This window comes from Pinus tabuliformis, chromosome X, assembly GCF_031772625.1.
Source record: "Pinus tabuliformis cultivar Carrire ecotype Pingquan chromosome X, CPIR1, whole genome shotgun sequence".
NCBI classification, from domain to species: domain Eukaryota; kingdom Viridiplantae; phylum Streptophyta; class Pinopsida; order Pinales; family Pinaceae; genus Pinus; species Pinus tabuliformis.
This window is the reverse complement of record NC_142308.1, coordinates 1,117,325,434-1,117,333,375: the sequence shown is the minus strand read 5'-3', so window position 1 is coordinate 1,117,333,375 and position 7,942 is coordinate 1,117,325,434. Positions and strand designations below refer to the sequence as shown.

The following is a 7,942-nucleotide window of genomic DNA, read 5'->3' as shown; positions in this document are numbered from 1 at the left end:
GATTTTCGGGTTGGTATCATGAAGATATGCTTCCTCTGCCTCCTGAAGTTTCTTCCTCATATCCCTCTTCCCTCTTTTCCTGCCAGTGACCTCACTAGCTGATCCCTCCTCAAATCCAGATTTAATTTTAACCTTTAACATATTAAACTAATAATAAATATATTATTATTATTATTATAATAAGAAAAAGTGAACACAGCATAGATAAACACATCAAAAATATCTGTTTTAAAAATTTTAAAATAATATATAAATAAAAACACCCAACTGTTTTGTTGGTCATTATATTTATTGAGGATAAATTTTTTAAAAACCTTCATCCCAATTAGCCATGCATATTTATTAATGTATATGCTCATTAACGGAAGTGGCTATATATTTCCACCACTAAATTATGTCTCTGCTTAAATTTAGTTATAGACATATACAGCTCCAGCACATTAATGGGGATATAGACTTGTAAATATTGGTTATGCTAGAGGAGGGCAATATTTCACTAACATTAATATTAATGGGAAGTCTGTTTAAAGATAAGGTATTTCACTAACATTAATATTAATAGCAAGTATGTTTAAAGATAAGGTGTTTCACTAATATAAATATTAATACCAAGTCTGTTTAAAGATAAAGTATTTCACTAACATTAATATTAATAGCAAGTCTGTTTAAAGATAAGGTTTGACTCAGAGACATTAGTAGCCAGAACTGAGCAGCCCCAGATAAGGTTTGACTCAGAGACATTAATAGCAAGAACAGAGCAGCCCCACCGAGAATTTTCCTATTTGTAGTAGTGGTATTCCTCTAATATTAATAGCAAGACTGTGACCCAGACATTAATAGCAAGAAGTGAGCAGCCGCGCTAAGAATTTTCCTATTCATATTAATGGTCTTCCTCTATACACCGTTGATCTATCTATTAACAGCCTCATGGAACAAGTTACGACTGCGTTTAGCAGTGACACAGCACGCTGACGATTCCACAGACATGGAGTTGGGAATGAGAAGCAAGTGTCTAGGTTCTGCACTGCGTTTAGCAGTGACACAGCACGCTGACGATTCCACAGACATGGAGTTGGGAATGAGAAGCAAGTGTCTGGGTTCTGCAATTCTGGTATTCATTATACTACACACAGCTGCTACGCACGAAGACTTTGGTAACACCGGATCTCTGTTTTTTGTTTTATTTTGTGTGGATTTGTTGCAGAGTGTAAGATGCCATGTTCGATTCCCGTTAACCACGCAGATTTGTGCGGAGAAGTCAATTGCTGGAAGGGTACCTGCAACAAGTCTTCTTCAGATCAGTATCTCGGTTTTGTTCCTGGGTGTGAATGCGACCCAGGATGGCAGCAGCCCCAGTTACGCTCTCGTTCCTGCCCTGCGTTATACCCAACTGTAAGCATGATAGTTTAATCGATGGATGCTGCAATGGGCACTGGGGGTGTATAATGTGCTCTCTATTTATTTGCAGGTAAATTTAAAGCCGACTCTGGAGGTAAAGCCCCTCCTCGGCTCCCTCGCCGGTCAATCCTCCATCAATCCATTTTTCTTTCGGCCTTCTGAACCGTAAGTTCCATCGCTAATTTCTCTTCGCGCCATTTAATCATTCCGTCCTGCTGAATCGAATCTCTTTGCAGCATGCCAATTCGGTATTTCCCTGTGCGGAGAGGGCTCCTGTGTCGCCGAATCCACGTTCGGCTACAGGTGTCACTGCAATAAAGGTTATCAAAATCTTTCAATATGACAGCAGGCCCCTGCCTCAAACCCTGTAAACTGCTCCCCTCTATACTTGTCTTCATATTTCAAAGGTCCCCTGTTCGAATCCCATGCAGATTTCCCCTCTTTTTTTGCAGGTTCGATCGGTGCAGACTGTTCGCAGTTTCGATGGAATGGAAGCGGAACGGCAGCTCCTCAGTCTCGGCCGGCAGCTCCTCAGTCTGAGACAGACACATCCAAAGGTACACATATACATATGCTCTGTTACTGTTCCTAAAATACATTCATGTGCATATTCCTAATATATCTGCACCTTCATACAATATGGGTCCTGTTGTTTGTATCTGCAGGTTTTATGGAAGATATGCCTTTCTTGATCACCATGACAATGGCATTGAGCATCTCTTTTATCTTATTCTTGTTGGCATAAACAATTTCTGTTTGGCATTAGGTTAATGCCAATATGCTTAGAGAAAGATGAACTGAATATATTTTGTTGGTATGTGAAAAATGGAAGTTTTTCACTGTCACTTTTGCTGAGAAAGTAGACAAAATACAAATGGAGTAGGGAAGTTATGGGCATGGCTCCATTCTTTTGGTCTGTATTTAAAAGCAAAGGTGGAATGCTACTATGGTTAGAGAAAGACGTACTGAATATATTATATTTTGTTGGTATGTGAAAAATGAATATGTTTATTAAGAAGTATTGGATATATTTTGTTGGTATGCCAAAAATGGATATGTTTATTAAGAAGTATTCAATATATTTTGTTGGTAGGTGAAAAATGGATATGTTTATTAATTTATTTTTAAATTTTAAAAGGTTGATTGGGTGTGATGTGCATATTTATTGTTCATTTTTATTTTTTCTTTATAATATTGTATTGTTTTTTTTTTTGTAAGATTCGGTAGGACCCTCTCATTTTCCAATTTTTTTACAACCTCGCAGGATTCGAACTTGGGTGGGGGGTGTGAAAGCCATCCGCCCCAGCCATTACATCATTCACGTTATGTGCTTTATAATATTGTATTGTTATAAATGAATTAGATTTCTAATTTTTAATTTTTAATTGTTTTTAATATAAATTGATTTTCGTAAATCTAAGTTATATTTGTTAAATTTCAAATCTACAGATGGATTACGGAAGTTATGGGCATGGCTCCATCTTTTTTATTTATACTTAAAAGCAAAGGTGGAATGCCACTATGTTTAGAGAAAGATGTACTCAATATATTTTGTTGGTATGTGAAAAATGGATATGTTTATTAAGAAGTATTGAATATATTTTGTTGGTATGTGAAAAATGGATATGTTCATTAATTTATTTTTAAACGCGCAAGGGTTGACTGGATGTGATGTGGATATTCATTGTTCATTTTTATTTTTTCTTTATAATATTGTATTGTTATAAATGAAGTAGATTTCTAACTTTTAATTTTTAATTGCTTCTAATATAAAGTGCCAGATTTTCGTAAATCTAAGTTACAATTGTTAAATTTCAAAATTTTAAGTGACTTGGAATGGTTATTAAAAAGTAGTCAAAATTTTAGGTGATTTGGAAGGCTTATTAAGTATTGAATATATTTTATTGGTATGTGAAAAATAGATATATTTATTAAGAAGTATGAATATATTTTATTGGTATGTGAAAAATTGATATATTTATTAATTTATTTTAAAATGCGGAAGAGTTAACTAGGTATGATGTGGATATTTTTATTGTTTCTTTATAAATGTATATGGTTATAAACGAATTAGATTTCTAATTTTTTATTTTTAATTGCTTTTTAATATAAACATAGTATATTATCAAATTATATTGTGGAAAGGTGTATTTAGTCGACATGTGATTTCTTATATATTTTAATTTAAGGAAAATGTATATTGGATATGATGTTTCATTTAATAATATAATAAATAATGTTTAAATGTGAGTTATATAAAGGTAGTGACACATAGTAATTATCAAGTGGTTAATAGTTATATTAATATATAGATTGTTATAAAGAAATAATATAATATTATTAATCGGTTAATGTTATATTTATTGATATATTGGTTTTAAAAATATAAAATATTTATAATAGAAAAAGGAAAATAAAATATCTATAAATTAAAGAGATATTTAATATAATTTTTTATTATATAAAGTAAATTATATAATTAAATAAAAGGACATGACAGATTTATCAAATCTCACTAGCGCAATTGGTTGAGGATGGGCCTCGTAAACAAGGTGACCCAAGATCAAACCTCACGAGGGTGGTTGTGCCCTGTGCTAGGGGAAGGAGACATGCTAAAAAATCCATTCAACTTAAGGTTGGTGTGGCCCAGGCCAGGTCCAATCCCCGGGTGACTTTGATGGCTTAGATGTCCCCGGGTGACTTTAATGGCTTAGTTGCCCCTGGGTCATGGCTCCTCAAGCCACAGGTCAAGCCTAGAGGATCATAAACAACTTGACCAACAAAACAAAAAGGAGATGATAGATTTGCTTATAAATAAATTTGATATTTTATATAGGAATATTGTAATAAGTGAGATTTTATTAAGCAATCAAACTATTGTAATATTAGTCTTGGGTTGTGGAACTAAAATGCAATGGTCATAGAACCACAAGACCAAGAGTTTAAAGACATGAATATAAATTGGCTAAATAGAACCATACTATAGTAAAAGAGTATCCCTATTTTCATTAACTAATTGACCTATTAAACAATTTAGGTCTAAGCAGAGAGATTAGAGAAAGAAAGCCATGCGCTAGCGTGCATATCTTCTTCAAGTTGTAACACCCCTAGTTTTACCCATATTTTTTGTAATGATAAATGTGGCTACAATAATAGTGTGGAGAACCATGACTAGCTTCTACACTAATTAAAAATTTCCTAACTATTATTTAAAATTCATTAAAATAATTGAAGGAAGGACAACCTACGAATCATTAGTCTTAGGGAAGTTTCACGTCGGCTTGAATGTTTTGAAAAGCCATACCCAACCGAATTTAATGATGGAAGACACTTGCAAATTGGGAAAAGCTAATGCATGGTAGCTTTATTGTGATGTGATTGGGGAAGAACTAGATTTTGATGATAGTCATTTATAAAGATCATATTGGAGTAGTGAAAGTAGAGGGTGGTGCCCATTCACTCTTCTCCCCTCGTGGATTGAAGAGACAATTAAAAACAACCCTTTAGGAAAATAGAGAATGAGCCAAGCTAAGCTCTCTAAAATGCACCAAAGATCCAAGCCATAGGTTATGCATGCCAAATGCCCCTAGGTCACAATTAATTAAGCCATAGGTTAGGCATGCCAACCATATCACAAATCACATTACCTAACAAACAAACAAAAAAGGTGTATTATTTGCTCAAATACAAACACTCTTTATAGTGAAGCTCATCATTGTTCCAAGTGTAACCCTAATATGCATGGTTTGTCATTTGAAGTTGTTGGATTAAGAAAGTGATTTTGGGATATGTGAACCATTCCTTATGGACCTCATGCATGTAATTTGGTACAATGAAGGACATTGAAAGAGGGACCCTTCTCCTTCATGCTAGTGAAAGACTGTATCTGATGTATCCTATCTAATATAGTACCACTCGAAGGGATACCAACAAAGGTTAAAAAGGTGTTCAGCTAGGTGAAGCCTATTGTATTTCCTATGCACATGCTTCTCTTACTGTAGTTGTACTAGTTCAATGATAGATCCTTGTGTTGTTTATAGACATTGGAAAATTTATTGTAGAAAAGACAAATTGCAATGTACCAACATGTTACTTTTATTATTAGAAATAATATCCAATTGCATCTTAGTGAGCGAAACCTCCAATTAAGTAGAACTCTCATTATAAACAACTTCAAAAAACATCTCACTACATTACTTCTACTTCTTTATGTAGCACTATTTACCTTCTATGAACTTTGTAGTAAGCATTCTTACAAATAAACCTTATTTATTGGAGATTATCACCATACATAAAAATACATAGGAGCTTATCTATTTAGTTAAAGAGCTAGGAGGAGATTATGACACTAACTAACTATATACTTTCCTTTAAGAAATAGTGATTTTTCAATAAATAAATCTAAAAAGAAAATAATAGTATCTGATAATGGAGGAATGATGGAGGAGCTCTGCAGCCATAGCCCTGCATCCAAAGTAAACCCTGGTTAACAGTGAGCTCCCAACCGTAGTGGTCAACTCGACTTTTTCCACAGCTCCGGTCCCTGCCTGCACCTGTCATTATCCACAGTTAGCATGGACGGAATGGACCTCGATGTTGTTGATTACTCACCAGATCCGTTAGCCGACTAGGTCATTTTCCATAATCCTGCTTAGAAGTCGGTTGCCACCTCATCCGCCCCGTCCTGTTCGCATCTTGTGCCGATTGTCTCCTTGCCTGGGCCACTCGACAACTCTCCCCACCTCAGATCCCTCACTGTTGACTCTCTTGGGCTGGATTGCCCACCCCTCTCACCCTCGACCCTCAATCTTCTCACCTCCTGCTCCATCCCGCTTTTCGACCCAGCTCCTCCCGCCGACCTTTGCTATCCACATAACCCTAACCCTAACCCTCAGCAAGGGCCGCCTGCTAAAAATCCCACCCAGCCAGCTGAATACAACACCAGAACTGGTTACATGCCATCGGTATTCGGAAAACCCTCGGGATGTTTTGTCACGCCTGTGGTTAGGGTTCAAGCTGAGGACACTCCAGCAACATCAAACAACTCGGCTGATCATCTGCAACCACATCCTACTGTGCCGCGCACCGGGAAGAAAAAATCAAAGTGCATCAGAGCCTCAGGGAAAGACTACACCATCAAGTTCGGAGACAATCTTGCTATGGGGGATATCGCAGACAACGCCAACAAGGTTCTGGTAGGCAGGGTTCGTGGACAGACATACATAGCAGAGCGATTAGGGTTCTGGGTTAAGGAGATCTGGGGGCAGACCTTTAAAAAACTGCCTGAGGTTCAAGCCCTAGCACGAGGATGGTTTGTTCTTCGGTTCGCGAACGAGGATTACACCAATCTAGCCCTAGCTCATTTCTGGCATATCGAAATGGAACCAGTGCTTCTCAAGCATTGGAGTCCCCTCTTTGACCCAGAGCAAGAGCAGATCAGAGCAGGACCACTATGGGTGAGGCTACTGAGGCTTCCCTTATAGTATTGGTCTGAAGAAGTCTTCATCAAAATTGGTAACACTCTTGGTACCTACCTGGACTATGACAAAACCATTGTGCAGTCCAAAAATCGCTCCTTAGCGTGCATATTGGTACATTTGGACACTAGGGAGGGCTTGGAAGAAAAAATTACGCTCCAATGGAGGAATTTCACCAGGGTTCAGATCCTGGATTATGAGGGCATGCCATTTCGATGCCGCAGATGCCATAAGGTTGGCCATATCTTCAAGGATTGCCCCCTGGTCACCAAAGCATAGGAGACTGCAACAATGCACGGTTCGGCAAATGCTCATGGTACTCCAGCTCATCACGGGAAGAACACCGAACCAGGCCCTAATCCACCTTGCAAGGTGACTCCATCCAAGCCTGTGAGCCCAGTTGTGAGTACATCCTCTAGTCCCCCATCTCCACCACTGACTCGAGCACGAGCAGTGGCGGAAGCGGCTCGATCAGCGGGTACTCCTCTTCCCTCATCTCCTGCTCTATCTTTTATTAATAAATCTAATGTTATGCACCAGTCTGCATCTCATTCTTATAGCATCCCTCATTCTGCATCCATTTTCTGCAGTTCCCCCCCTCATCATCTGGTTGACTCCACCACCCCCCCCTCCATTCTCCCTGTGAGTCATAGTCCACCCTCCTCATCTCCTCTGGACCCCCCATGCCCCTATAATCTCAGGTCAAGAACACCATCCGGTTTTTCCTTACCCCTCCCGGGCCTGGGACTCACTCCCCCCATTTCCTCGACTAGACCATCACGAGGTTGCAAATCATACCTATCACATGCTATCCTTCGAGCAAGGGCCGAGGTCCTCTCTGGGAGACAGTCATCTATCGATCGGGTTCTTAGAGCAAAGCCAACCCCTGCTATAGTTTCCCCATGAAATGCCTCTCTTTCAACTGTAGGGGAATGGCTAGCTCCCCCAAAAAGCTAGCCCTTCGCAGACTTTTCTCTGTAGATCCAGTTGACATTATCCTTCTGCAAGAAACCCTAGGGGAAGGCCTGCTCGTCTCTAACACTCTACAATCCATCTGCCCTGGATGG

General features: G+C 38.3%; 1 pseudogene; it reads left to right on the top strand.

Annotated features, from left to right (window-relative positions):
- The first annotated feature begins 883 nt into the window (after positions 1-883).
- On the top strand, positions 884-2,351 carry LOC149143738 (uncharacterized; annotated as a pseudogene).
- Positions 2,352-7,942: the final 5,591 nt, after the last annotated feature.